The 14,527-nt window shown below is 36.2% G+C and overlaps 1 long non-coding RNA gene across 1 annotated transcript in view; it reads right to left on the minus strand.

Annotated features, from left to right (window-relative positions):
* The window catches only part of LOC117016138 (uncharacterized), a 29,296-nt gene extending 20,687 nt beyond the window's left edge, over positions 1-8,609 (minus strand). The window contains exons 1-5 of the long non-coding RNA XR_004421834.1: positions 8,383-8,609; positions 6,893-7,019; positions 6,153-6,186; positions 5,362-5,574; positions 2,788-2,893 (exon numbers count right to left, since the gene is read on the minus strand). This is a non-coding gene — a long non-coding RNA (uncharacterized LOC117016138). The remainder of the gene's footprint in view (positions 1-2,787; positions 2,894-5,361; positions 5,575-6,152; positions 6,187-6,892; positions 7,020-8,382) is intronic.
* Between the last annotated feature and the right edge of the window lie 5,918 nt (positions 8,610-14,527).

The raw sequence follows: 14,527 nt of genomic DNA on the forward strand, positions 1-14,527 counted from the left end.
GCAAACAGTTCCTCCGATAAGGGACTAATATCCAAAATATACAAGGAACTCATGAAACTCAACAACAAAAAAACAAACAACCCAATTGAAAAATGGGCAGAGGACCAGAAGAGACATTTCTCCAAAGAGTACATACACATGGCAAATAGTCATATGAAAAAATGCTCAACATCACTAATCATCAGAGAAACGCAAATTAAAAACCACAATGAGGTATGACCTCACCCCAGTCAGAATGGCTATCATCAACATGACAAATAGGAACAAGTGTTGGAGAGGCTGTGGAGAAAAAGGAACCCTCATACACTGTTGGTGGGAATGCAGACTGGTGCAGCCGCTATGGAAGGCAGTGTGGAGGTTCCTCAAAAAATTACGAATAGAATTACCATATGACCCAGCAATTCCTCTCCTGGGTATCTACCCAAAAAATCTGAAAACATCTACACATAAAGACACGTGTGCTCCAATGTTCATTGCAGCTTTGTTTACGGTGGCCAAGACATGGAAACAACCAAAATGTCCTTCGATAGAGGGATGGGTAAAGATACTGTGGTATATATACACAATGGAATACTATTCGGCGGTAAGAAAAGATGATATAGGAACATTTGTGACAACATGAATGGATTTTGAGACTATAATGCTAAGTGAAATAAGTCAGACAGAAAAAGCAGAGAACCCTATGATTTCACTGATATGTGGTATATTACCAAAAACAACAAAAGAACAAGACAAAAAATTGGTTGTTTTGTGGCCCAAATTTCCTTCCTTGGAAAGAAAGTACCAGTGACAACATTTTAGAGTGGTTAACTGCTCACAGATCCATATTTCAATCCTACCAGTCATATATGTGGAAATAATCTGGGGACCTTATCATCCTTTATGACTTTTTAGGAAAGTTACTAACAACCAGCTGTAAATCAGCTCCCTGCAGTGAATTTGAGGGGTGTGGCCTGAAGAAGGGGGACAGCTAGGCTAACAAGTGTAATGGCTGAGTGTCTTGTGACCCTACTGTTAACAGAAACTAAGAAAAATAACTTTTCTCTGCCTCCATCTTAGGACCATGGCACAGGAGCAGGCTCAAGGTAGAATCTTCATTTAACTGCAAAGGGAAGAGCGATAGCAGGAGTTCACGCTTCAGAAGGTCCTCTGAGCTCTTTGGGATGAATACAGAGTAAGTGCACTTCCAACAGTGTTACTTGCCTAAGAATTCAGTAGCCTGTGTTAGACCTTGGGACAGTCAGGGTCCAATCAAGGAAAGCAGGATTCACTTGGAAAATTTAAATGGAGGACTGTCACACAGGGGCTTGATTAAAGCACAAAACAGGTGATGAAAGAGACAGACGAAGCCAATTAGGGAAAAGTGAGGCAGCCCGATTTAGCAACAGAAGCAAGTCACAACCAACCCCAGGCTGGAAGGATGCAAGGACCAGGAGGAGCTAGTGTAACACAGGAGCCTTGGGTTCTTTGGTGAGAACTGGCGCTGTGGTTGGCTTCCGCGGTGGGAGGTGGAGCATGGAAGAGACAAAGCTGCTGCCTGAGAAGGTGCAGGAGGCAAACTGAGTGTCAGGAGAAGTGCCCCGACCCCTCTCTTCTCCCCAACCTCAAGTCTTCTGCCATTGCCCCACCTCCAAGCTCCCACTGGCAGAAGTCAGCTGCAAGAGCTCAGGGAAAGGAAGCCTCAGGGTCAGATCTCCCTCCCTGCCATGGAGCCGGAGGAAGTACCAGGAATGGATCCAAGAGGAAACTGACCCAAGACCCAACTGCGAGAGTTAAGGTACAGAATTCACAGGGTCTACCCTGCTGGAAAAAGGAGGCCTGCACTTTAAAGTCTGGGTTCTTAGAAGGTTTGAGTGTAAGAAAAATATCTTCAAAACATGTTTCCCCTCTTTGTCTGCTTTGCTTGGCCAGTTCATCCTAAAATGGGAACATCTGCATGCACAGCCCCCAAATTAGTATTAGTTTGGCTAGAAACACTCATCAGAAGACAAACTGATTTTTTTCTCTCTAAAATAAATTGCATTTTAATATCCTATTTTGTAAAATTTAGGCAACATGTAAAATATTCTATTGTGCTTTCTAGAAATCAGAAAATCCTTGAATTGTCAAACAAAGGCTTATTTGCCTAAATTACCATGCTGCCCTGACACTGAGATGTGGGGTTTGTTTTGAGTCTTTGTACATTTAGTGACCTGCGGTATTTTGATAAACACCATTGCCTAAAACTATTCAGTAGGAGGTTTGGGCACCATCTGTTTTTGTTTCTGTAGGAGCAGTAACTGCCTAGAAAAAAATGTGGTCCTCATTTGAGAGATGCAGTATAAACAAAATTCAAGATGATGACTTTAATATAATTATTCCACTTTTCAATTACATAGTGCTTTATGCATTTCAAAGTGATCTGATCTGCTCTCATTTATTCTTCATAGAACCTGTGGAAGTTGGGGATGGGCTTCTGAATGATATAAAAGCTCAACAAGGAAAACAACACTGAAATTAGGCCGTCTTTTAGAAGACTGTAGAAAACGATCTAGTCTCATCTTTTGTTGATACTGATGGAAAATACTTACTGAGCACCTTCTCTGTGCCAGGCATTTTAAAAGTATATCACACACATGAACTCATTTAATCGTCAGAACGAGTCTATGAAGTAGATATTATTATGTCCTCATTTTGAGGATAGGGAGACTAAGTCACAGGGAGGTTAACTTACAGCTAATGAAAGATACGAGTGTATCAGTAACAAAATACAGTCTCTCTTAGGCAGTGTCTTCTTTAAATATTTACCCAGAAAGCAACAATCTTAGTCCCAGAGACATAATCACAGAGACACGGGATCTCTTCTCCGACAATGCGCATGTAACTCAGTGGCGAGCTGGTAAACTCACTGGCTCTGCAAACGAAAGAAAGAAAAAAAGCCCTGATTACTTGCATCGCCCCAAATTCACATACCGGAATCCTAATGCCCAGTGTGATGAGTTAGAAGCTGGGGGTGATTAGGCCTTGAATGGTGCCCTCTTGTATGTGATTAGAGTGTTTATAAAACAGATCCCACGGGGCTCCGAGCCACGTCCACCATGTGAGCATAGAAGGAGATGTCTTTGACCTGGAAGAACGCCCTCGGTTGACCATACTGGCAACCTGAGCTCAGACTTCCAGCCTCCAGAACCGTGAGAACTAAATTTCTGTTGTTTCTAAGTCACCCAGCTTGTGGTATTTGCTTTAACAGCTTAAACAGACTAAGATAAAGCCTTGGTCAATTTCCGTGGTACAAACAGCCCCACCAGCATCCACTAGAAGCTACCAAAGTGAAGTCACCCAAGGCCTAGTTGAGAAGAGATGAGCATATTCAGATCTCATGAGCCTGTGGCTCCAGCACACCGCTGGCTGAGGAAAACTGCTGTTGTGCTCAAGGTGACATACACACCATGGAGGTAATGATCCACTCTTGAAATTGTCTTAAAGCATGAAGTCATTTTATTTTCAGCTGTTTTATAAAACTCAGTGTGAATTAAAACTGTTTTAGATATGTTCATGTTCAATCACTGCATATTAAGAATAATGTAGTCATATTTATTTTGGGGATGTGTTTCACTGATGATACTCAGGCTTGTCTGGAACGAGGTCATCACACAGCAGCTGGAGAGGAGAGAAGGGGGGCTGAAAAAGTACAACCACTCATGATAGCCAATAGATAAATGCGTTGAGTCAGATACCATCCACTTTCAAAACCATAGTTCCTTAGGCTATTTTGCAGCCAGTAGAGTTACTAAGATGCCACTTAGCAACTTGGAAGTTTTGGGTTTTGATCCAAATCAGAATTTCCTGTGTCTCTTACAGAATATTGTCACCTCCAGAGTTCATTCATTAGGCGTTTAGGGAGGAGTGCCCATTTGTTTACGCCCCCTTAGCAGAGCCATGTCAACTGAACCAGAAACAATGGGGAAAGTAGGACTTCCCCCGGGTGGCACCCAGGCTGAGCTCCCAGGCATTCTGTACTGTTTGCTTCTGTCCAAGCTCCCTCTTCTGGGTCCTACCTGTCCCTTCGCTACTATCAATGTAAGTGACTGTCCTTATTATCAAAGCTGCCTCACCACTAAAAACAGTTTACAAGTACATGTGCACAGGTACACACTATTGTGATGCTTTCTGCTTTTTCCTTTCTTCTCCAAAACACATACATCCATGAATAATAAAATTAAAGCTTTCTGTCATTCGCTCACTATACTCTTTTTCTTCCTATTATCCCTCCCCCAGCTCCCCACAACCCCAAAACTGTTTGTTTCCATAAGTATTATAAAATTCCACTGAGGGAATATGAATATCTCCAAACATTTTTTCTACATCAAAAAAAATTGTTAAAGAAGCTTGGCTTGATTGTTTCTGGGGAGAGGTAATGCAAAGATTTTTAGTGATCTTTTTGATAGTTGTGCCTTTAAAAATCTCTTAATAACCCAAAGCAAAACGACAACAACCTCATTCTACAAAAAGGCAAGTTAGCAGATAGAGACTGGGAAAGCTTGTGAAGGCTTTTTCTTCCCATCCACAGGTTTGGTGCCTGCGTGCTCCTCCCTCTGAAGAGACTGGTCTGAGAAGAGGGATTTGCCAGCTGTTCTGGACATAAATGAACCTGCGTGGAGAACTCCCTTTGCAACTCCTTTGCCTTTTCCACTTTTTTTCCCTTTCCCTTCAGTATTTTTGTAGGGAAAGAAACGGCCTAAAACCTTACTCTTATAAATTAATGATGTTGAATATATTGCCAGATCATTGGTCCTGGGTCAAGAAACAAACAAACCCAAACCTTCACAGGTAAAAATACTTTTATCTTTCAAACAGAGACCATTGAAATTTGCTCCACAAACAGGTGGAATGAATAAACCAAATAAATCCAAATGTATCAGAGTCAACAACAACATATATATATATATATATATATATATATATATATATATATATATATATATATATTAGATACCAATCCCTATGCTAACAATTTAAGAATCCAAATTTGAATAAAACACAGATCCTGCCCTTTGGCAGTTTGCAGTCTTAATTTACTAATCAATAATTTACTAATCACAATTTACTAATTGTGATTAAATTTCTTTATTTCAGATATTAATGTTAATCTATAATATGAAATCTATCAAGCAAGGCTTTAAATATGAGTGGCATATAGCCATATCATAGATATAATAGAAGGTAGTGGAACATTTCCAGGTATTTATCGTTGTAAGTTTTATTATCTATTCCATACCAATCTGATTAGGAATCTGAAACACAGAAAAAAACAACTTGAAGGGCAAGATTTAATTTTGAGCTGAAAGAGGAAAAGAAAAAAGAAAGTTCTGTTTCACCTACCTTCTGTCCATATCTGATATTTCATTCAAATCTCATCTCTTCTATGAAGCTATCCTTTTCAATCCCAGCCTAAATTTACCTCCTCTTTTTTAATCTGCATACTTAACATATTAATACGTTCCACATATATTTTAATCTAGTGATTGTTATTCAGATGGTTCCATGTTAAGGCTCTGGCTGCATGCCACTTGAAAACGTTAAAAATCCAGAGACCTGGTGGAAAAAGAAAAGTAGGTTTATTCAGAATGCCTGCATCTGGGAGGATGGTGGACTCCTGTCCAAAGGCCATCTCTCAGGTCCTAGATCGGTCAGAAGGTTTTATGGGTACACAAGAAGAACAAAGGAAAGGGAGAGTCGGTCAGGCAGGTCTCAGGGCTGACATCGCTCCCTGGTCTGTTTTAAGGTAACGCTTTCTCCGAACTAGGATTTGGCCATCGCGGCCTGGGGCTTTATGGGTCACTGGTAAAGGAATCAGGTGTCCAGGCGCCTGAGGAGTAGGAAATTGTTTTTTTCAGATTAGGATTCTGTTAATTAAATGGAGTAGTGAGGTATGGGTAGCTTGAGGAAGGGAACAAAACACAGTCCTTAAGTTAATCAGGAGAGAAAGAGAGAAAACAACTGAATATCGGGGTGGACCAAGCTGCAAGCTCGCTAGGTCTAACTGCATTATGGATTCCCGGATTTCCTGAATTTCACCCGTACATCCTCCCCCCCGCCCCTCCCCAGTCAGGTCAATCCCCAGACAGTTTCAGAGAAGCGTGCTATCACTAGCATAGTGCAGTTCAACTTACATTGGTTCAAATCCAAATTCTCTTCTTATTTGGCCTATGGTGAGGAGAAAAGCGAAAGAAAAATGTTTTATATATTAGCATGACAGCTAATATAAATAAATATGAGGTAGTAGCTTGGGGCAGGAGGGTTATCACTTTGTGTGAGGGCTGTAAATGTCTAACTAGTACACCTGAAACTAATAAATAATAGTAATAACAGTAATTATTATTATAATAATTAGAGATTTTTTAAAAATGAGGTGTTGGGAAGTCTCTTTGCCCCGGGACTTTTCCTCAGCGTCCAGATTCTATGCCTTATATCCTGATTATCAGTTACTCCCAGAGACATCGAATCTAGTCCTACACAGTCAGAGATGGAGAGGCCTGCTGAAATAATTTAATTCCACAGTCTTCATTTTTAACCTCTGAACCAATTTAGGGCTTGTAGCTAAAACAATTTATATGCTTTTGTGAGGTTCAATTGTACTGCCTTACACAGCTGTTTTAAGGTTCAGTGAGAGAACCCAGGGGAACCCCATAGACAGTTACTCGCATAACTAGTCATTTAATAAACCATTGCTATTATCATTAAAGTAGTAGTAAAAAAATCAGCTGACTTTGAATTCAGTTCAGTGCTCTTTTCCTGCCTCTTAAAATGCACAGTCCTTATAAAAATATAGTTAATAACAGCTAGGAAGAATAACACATTACTATTGATAATCTTTGCATGCATTAAGTAAGACCAAGTTAATCATACTGACCAGCAAATCGGAAGACAGTGTGTCATCTTCTGGCATATGTTGTTACAGAGTCAGACCTTTGTTAGGAGTCAGATTTGCCCACTATGAGAGTAGGACAATGCTATTTAACTTCTCTCTGTTTCCTCAACTGTAAAATGGGGACAATAAAATACTTCCCTCATTGAGTTATTGTGATGAATTCATTATACACGAAAGCATTTCAAAGTCTCTGGCAAATAGCAAGCTTCCAGTGAAGGTTATTTTATTATTAACATTTCATTATTATTTGTAGATACGGTTACCATAATTTGTCATCCATACTGGGGACACATCTGACAGTGAATGCTATGAATGATTACACAGGAACAACAGGCATAAGCCCGGATGCATGGTCACCTTATCTACAGTATATTTTCTAGCGGAAAGCAAATTCCCAAGGGAGTGTATAGGGTGTGGAGAATTTACATGGAACTCTTTGGAAAGATGTTATGTAGGGGTCAGATTCAAGATGGGCAGAAAAGCATGGTGCTGCCTGTTCCAAGCTCATCTTAGACAAAATAGGAGGCATGGTGTTTCTGTATTATTTATAACTTAGCTGAAGTCTTTCCTAAGTTCTCTCTGAAGATAAGACCCTGGGAAATGAACTTTCATTAAAAAAAAAAATTAAGTATTTTAAGAGATACTGAAATCTCTTACGCAATTCCTGTCTCATTAAACAAACATAAACATTGTCATGTATACACTCTAAGTCCTTTTTATATACAAGGGTATATAAAGAAGGAAACAGAAACTTCTGATTCATCTATATCACTGACCACTCATGCAGCCATACGTTTATTCCTCCTTTTGTTTCAGACCCAATTAGAATTTTACGAGGGAGCAAATGCTCACGGTCAAGTCTGTTCCCTTTTGCTCCATTCCACCACATTTCATTCCGCAAACATTTATTGAAAGCCCACTGTATACATCAGCCCTCTTGCTGATAGGACTGAATGTTCCCGCTAATACACAAAGGTGATATTAGAAAGGACAACTATCATAACTCTCTATAGACAGAGGCTCCTTAAAATCCATTCAGGGATGGCAGATGACATTTAGTCTCCTCAGGAACCTTTTGTTCCCTGCTCCCCTTCTTATCAGAAACAGTGTGAATATTTATCACATTTTCTCAACCCAATATATTTTTCTTATTCATGGATTTTTTCATTTGGGTTTTTACTCTGTAACACAGAAATTCATAACATTAACTTTGGTAATATAAGACATGAAAAGCATGTGGATTTGAGAATCAACACATTACTGCTACGCAGCTCCCACATATAATAAACTAAAAGTTTCTCACTTGTTTGGCATTAATTTAATGTCCCAATTAGTTTCTGAGAGGTGGAAAGAGCTGCTTCATCCAGGTAAGCATTTCTTTTCAGGCTCATAATGAAATGGTCTGTGCCTATCTAGTAAGCAGAGTGCATAAATGAAATCGCAAATGGTTTCTGTCCTATGAGGGGACTCACCTCCATCGTTAAAAACGTTGACCCTCCAAACAGTCAGTGTCCGATTTAGTCCAGCCTTCGGTTTTTTGATCTCACATCTTCACCTATAGTCCCAGAGGAGCAGAACAATGTTAAAGCTTTATGCAATTGCACATGCAGGCATCTATAAGCCATTCCCGTATGGGATATCAAGTTGGTTCATGGCAAATTTAACCAAAGTAGCAGCTGTCAGACATACTCAAAACAAAATAAATTATCCAACCAACCTCTTGTACTTAAGTGCTCTTTATATTCTGTGTTTTAGGAAAACCGTTTAACTTCAAGCAGCATTCTAGCTATGAGCTTCCTCTCCTGAGGAAGTTTTTTTATGAGACCGAATGAAGGTAATGACAACCATTAGTCAGTCATTGTATTAGCATGAGGCATAGGGCACACTACAGTACTTATAAGCAGCTAAGCCATCCCAGTGAAAATATGACTTCCTATAACTCAGGCAGTCTTCTGACTGCAGCTGACTGCTATTTTCTAAAGTGCAACTGCTCTAAGTCTGGTAGTAGTATATTCAACGGCATGTTCCTCATAAGACCTAATTGTTTTCCACCACAGGGTACAAAGCTTTATGTCCTCTATCAACCAAAAACAAACAGTCATACTGCTTAATGGCTGTTCAATTAATGTTTATGTGCTACTTTTATACCCTGAATTATTTGATGAATTAACTCTAAGAAGCTATTTGAGAACTAAGTTTAATGGGACCTCTACTATATTAAAAATTCCCAGGATTCTTACAGTAGTTCAAATTATCACAGCTAGGGAATATGGAACATATATTGACACTAAAATATCTTCTACTCTCCTGTAAGAAAGACAAAAATCAAACATTGGAAGGAAATGATCTGTGTAGCTTGAACTTTGCTGTGTTCAAATTGAAGATCAAAACAGGGTTAGTACAGAAAGGACCCGGTCAGCCCAAGTCAAAAGGTGAGACTTGGTGTATTATACTAGAAAGGCTCAGTTTTTGTACTTCAATCGCTTTCTTAACTTGGAACTCTACACCCATTGATACTTCTACTTTCCTTATATAAGATGTAGCAGAAAGTACTAGATGAGGGAATGTATCAATTCAACACCCTTCCTTTAGTTATAGTTTTGTGAAATTACTGAAAATATGTGTTTATATTTCGTATAAAGCTAAAAAATGACTGAAAGATTATCATTCTTGAATTTATGAGAAAAATGATTTCTGGCTTTCGTAGTTATTTGGATACAGCAGTATTTTATTTATTCACTGTTTTTTCATTCTGATATATGAACTCTGATGTCTCTACTGGGGCAATTAATTAATAGTATCCCTTATTGTCCCAAATTAGTTTGCACCTTTAGACAAAGGAAAAAAGAAAGGAAGAAAGGAAAGAAGGGAGTGAGAAGGGAGGAAAGGAGGTAGGACAGAAAGGGGAAAAGAAGAACTGAGGGAATGAGAGATAGTATTTCCTTTTGGCAATTAAGGATCCTTTCACACCATGCAGGGTATTTGCCAATGCTGATGTATATATTTTATGGAACTTTGGCTGTCCTCTTCTTCCTGTCCTATGGTTTAGCATCTCAACTTGAGGTTTGTAAATAGGGACAAATGAGATAGCAAGTTTAAGGAATGTCAAATGTTCTTGAAAACTTCCCACTACAAGGACAACTGAGAAATGACAAATGTGTTACCTGGTTGAAATTTAAAGCTAACTTGTTTTTGATTATAAGGCAATAAACCTTTCCATTTTTGAGTCCATTTTGTGTTACTTAAACACTGTTTCACTGAGATGTATGTCATTGAATTGATTTGAATTTGATAAGGTTTGCACTTCAGTTATTTTAATAAATAAAGGTGGCTACATGGTTTTTGCACATTAAGAAACATTTTAGCAGAACAATTGACTTTGATTATAATTTTTAAATGTATCACTACTTGATATTAAAACTAAATTCATTGCAACTTAAACTGGATATACATTTTTGTAATTCTACATATTGTTAGATATTAATATTCTAATTCATGTCTAATCTATTTTTGAAGCTACTGAGCAAATAACATGGCATAAAAATTTGAATGTGTTGGGTGTGCAATTGGTAGATAACTGATTAGGAATGAAATAATAAATCCTTAAATTTGCTTCCAATAATGTTTCCCCAGTTATTTTATAGTTGATTTTCATATGTCAAAAATGAGAGGAAAATATTTTAGGAAACAAAATATTGGGACTAAGCCTTGGGTGTTATTATGTTAAGAAAGAAAGACATAAATCAGCACATTGGTGTTAAATGCATTCAGGACTATTAGATGATACTTAAGTGTTTTTTGTTACACATTTTTTTCTATTAACTCCATTATAAAAGTATATTTTGAAATATGAGAGGAACTGCATCAATTATAAGTAAAGCTTACGCTCTCCACAAATGCAAAATGGAAGAGAGAGTTGACAGTCTGGTGGCTAATTTTGGCAAATGTCCTATTTTGGATTGATTATCACTTCAATAGATATTACTTATTTCTAAACCTCACTATTTTAAAGTAGGAAAAAAAAACTTTAAAAATTGCCTAGTCAATAAAATTAGAGGCTGGGTAAGTATGAAATATGGAAAGTAGAAAATATACACATGTTACACATTCACACATTTATTACACATATTAAAGTATGAAATAAGAATATTTTTCATTCACTTAAAAAATGAATATTTTTTTTTCATTCATTTAAGTGAATGAAAAAATGAATGTTTTTCATTCACAGGACTAACTTTTGAAGGGATAGTATACCCAGCATTAAAGATATTGTGAAATCAATATTCTATACAATATAAGTAAAACCTTATTTTGTTTTTATTTCTTTAATCATAAACCTCATTCATAACTTACTTTGTGCTCCAGTAATTTGATTTTGAAATTTAATTCCATCATAATATATAGTCATTGACAAATTAACAGATTGTGTCTTGTCGGAAATGTCTGGTCTCAAATTTTGTTTTCTCTATTTCAACATTGAAGGCAATTAAAAATAAAACAACTACTATAATTAGGAACCAGTAATCTGATAAGTTAAATAATTATAGTTTCATCTGTCTTTGGTTCTATTAAGAATAAAAATGTTAGTTATGTATACAAATCATTTGAGAAGTGTGGTATGTATCTTTTCTACAATTGATAAGTATACAAAATTTGCAAGATATTCAGGTTGAGAAATAATGTATACTTCTTCTGCAGTAATAATGAAATCTAGTTAGAAAACTAAAATAAGAAAGTAAGTAAAATAAAATAAAGCATTTGTAATATATTTTAACATTGCTAAAAACAAACCATCCCCAGGAAAGAAGGAAATTAGATATTTACTAAATTAGGTATTTAGCAAATATCATTATCAAGTAATTTATCTTTATACATAAATACAAGTTCTAGCAATACTTTCTAGCATAAAGAAATCTTACTTTTTTTTTTGATGTGGACATTGTAGACATAATTAAATCATCTCTCGTTTATACTGCCTTTCTGGACCCACCCTTACACTACATTGGGTGAGGGAGGCAGCAAGAATGAACTCATCATCAAATATATGTAATTGTTTTACTATTTGAAACTTAGGTGCTGTATCTTATTTATATAATGAACCCTAATATTTTTAGTAGTCACCTATGATAAACAAAAAGTGCATTTCCTGATCTCAGAAGTTAACCAGAAATCAGTGAGGTTCTGAGAATGCCAGAACCTAAAATGTATAGCACAGTTTAGCTATTTGACCACAGGAGAAAAAAATTCAGGATTTCATGTCAAATTCAGGAATGAGGTTTGACCTGGAAACTGAGTAAGCCTAAGACTTTCAAATATGTTGCTTTTATATTGCAAAAGGAGCTAGTATATTTTCTGCACAGTGTAATACAACAGATGAATTGTAAAACAATAAAATCTCTATTGATTTGCCATGTATTGTTTCAATAGTGGGTTGTGACAAATAGGTATTTCTGAGTCCTTGCAATGTACTTTAATAAAGGTGAACAAAGATAAATTGGACCAATTAGCAGAAACCTTCCAGAAGAGTGCACCCTTATGGAAAGAACCTAAGTCTCTACACTGCTACATGAAATTGTTTAGTAAATTAAATTAAGATCAACTGTTGATCTGTTTAGTTTAGACTCAAACCTTCCAAGATCTTTTCCTCAAAACAGGGTGCTTGGCTTAAAATTAAGAAATTGCAGTGTCATTTTTTGGCCTTTGCAAACCAAGCCAAGATTAGATTTTGAAACTCACAGGGCATTTCAAAATCTCAGTTATCCAATAGTCATGAAGTGCTTTTTTTTTTAAGATGGAAGGACTAATACATGTATAAAAAAATGATGGCCAAAGATATGCTATTTTCATCTAGTGGTAACGTGATTACTTGATTTTTTTTTCTTTTGAAGTTCTGATAATCATAGATACTACAGAAATGGAGTCTCAATTTTGATGTATTATAAATCAAAATTAGAATGCCTCCATTAATTTCTTAGTGTTTTACACTTTTAATTTTAATACCATTCTCTTCTAGCTAAATCAGAAAAATATTACCCAATTTAGATATTATGAATTTAGTATACATTTTTGTAATCATTAAGCTCCTGATTTTGAGGAATTGCATATGGTGTTTAAAACACCAATATGCTGGTGTTTTAATAAGTATTCAATATCATGGCATGTCTTTAGGAAGTACCTAAATGAATAAATGTTTATATACACGTAGAACTAAATCTTAAAACTTTTGGTTAACCTAGAGTATTTTTTTTTATTAAAAGATATTTAATAATTACTGCACATAAACAGTGTTCTCTCACACACAACATTTATCTCTCTTCCACCACCAGATGCTATCATTTATAAAAACAAGGTGGTTAGTTATTTTGGAGAGGGTAAGGTTTCAGACCAAGTCCTAACATTTAAAGTTGTGATTTTGGACAAACCTCTTAATCCTTATCTTTATTTTGTTCCCTTATCTTTAAAATGAAGTTAAGAAAATTTGCCATTCTTTCCTCATAAAACTGTTGTGATAATTTAAACAATATGATCTTTGAAGTTTTTTAAAGTATCAGTGCATAGATAGGTAGCTAGATATACAATATTAGGATTTTACATACAAATCAATACAATTTACATATATCGTAAATAGTACATGAGAAATGTAAGATTAGAAAAAGATGGAGGCAAATTGATATTTATTCATTTAGTTATACTTGATAAATGCTTCCCATCAATCTGGATCTATATACTAGTAAAGATAAAAAAACATTAAGCCTTTTCCCAAGAGAGCCCTGATTTTGCTGTTAGGAAGGTAAAGCCTGGCTGTTCTTTCCCTAAATATTTCTTGAGTATCTTTAAACCAAGATGCTGCTCTTAATGACATTTTCTTTAGGTGACAGCTAGCAATGTATTTAGCTCAGCAGGCTATTTGGCATCCACTGATTATTTTTTAGCTGTAAATTGTCATAAGGTCACTTTCTTTTGAATCTATTTTGCTTAGTCACAGGCTATCACTTCTAGTCTCATTTGCAAGTTAAAGTGTTTCCCTGAATGATACAATGAACTGGTAGAATTAGTGATGGGAAACTATGTGAATTAAATAAATCATTTGAATATTACTTAAAACACAGGAATACCTTGAAATTAAATCCTCAGAGAATTAACAAACCTCTCCTACTTCTGAGCAATCAAATCAATTCATCACCAATTTTCACTTACCAGAAACTAACCTTTTATATCCCATGTTAGACATCTTCCTGATAATCCAAATACAACAAATAATTCTTACTGAGAACCTTTATAGAGTTCATGATTCTACATAGTACACAGTATATATATTTAACTCATAGTACACAGTATATCAAACTACAGGATTCTTCAAATATAGTTTGGAGTACCGTGTCTCTCAAACATCAATATAAGATATGCAATAATTTGTAATTTTCTAAAAGAACAAATTTGAATTAACATACACTGTGAGAGGCTGGTGTAAACATTTGTTCATTACCCCATATTGGACACACAGAAATTTTCTGAAGTGGTAAATAATATCTTCTGGTGGATGTGAAGGGAAAATGCAATGGCCTATGAAAGTGATTGTTCTGGACACACAACAGAAGTTCCAGATATATTCAACAG

The sequence above is a fragment of the Rhinolophus ferrumequinum genome, chromosome 3 (assembly GCF_004115265.2).
Source record: "Rhinolophus ferrumequinum isolate MPI-CBG mRhiFer1 chromosome 3, mRhiFer1_v1.p, whole genome shotgun sequence".
Taxonomy (NCBI): Eukaryota; Metazoa; Chordata; class Mammalia; order Chiroptera; family Rhinolophidae; genus Rhinolophus; species Rhinolophus ferrumequinum.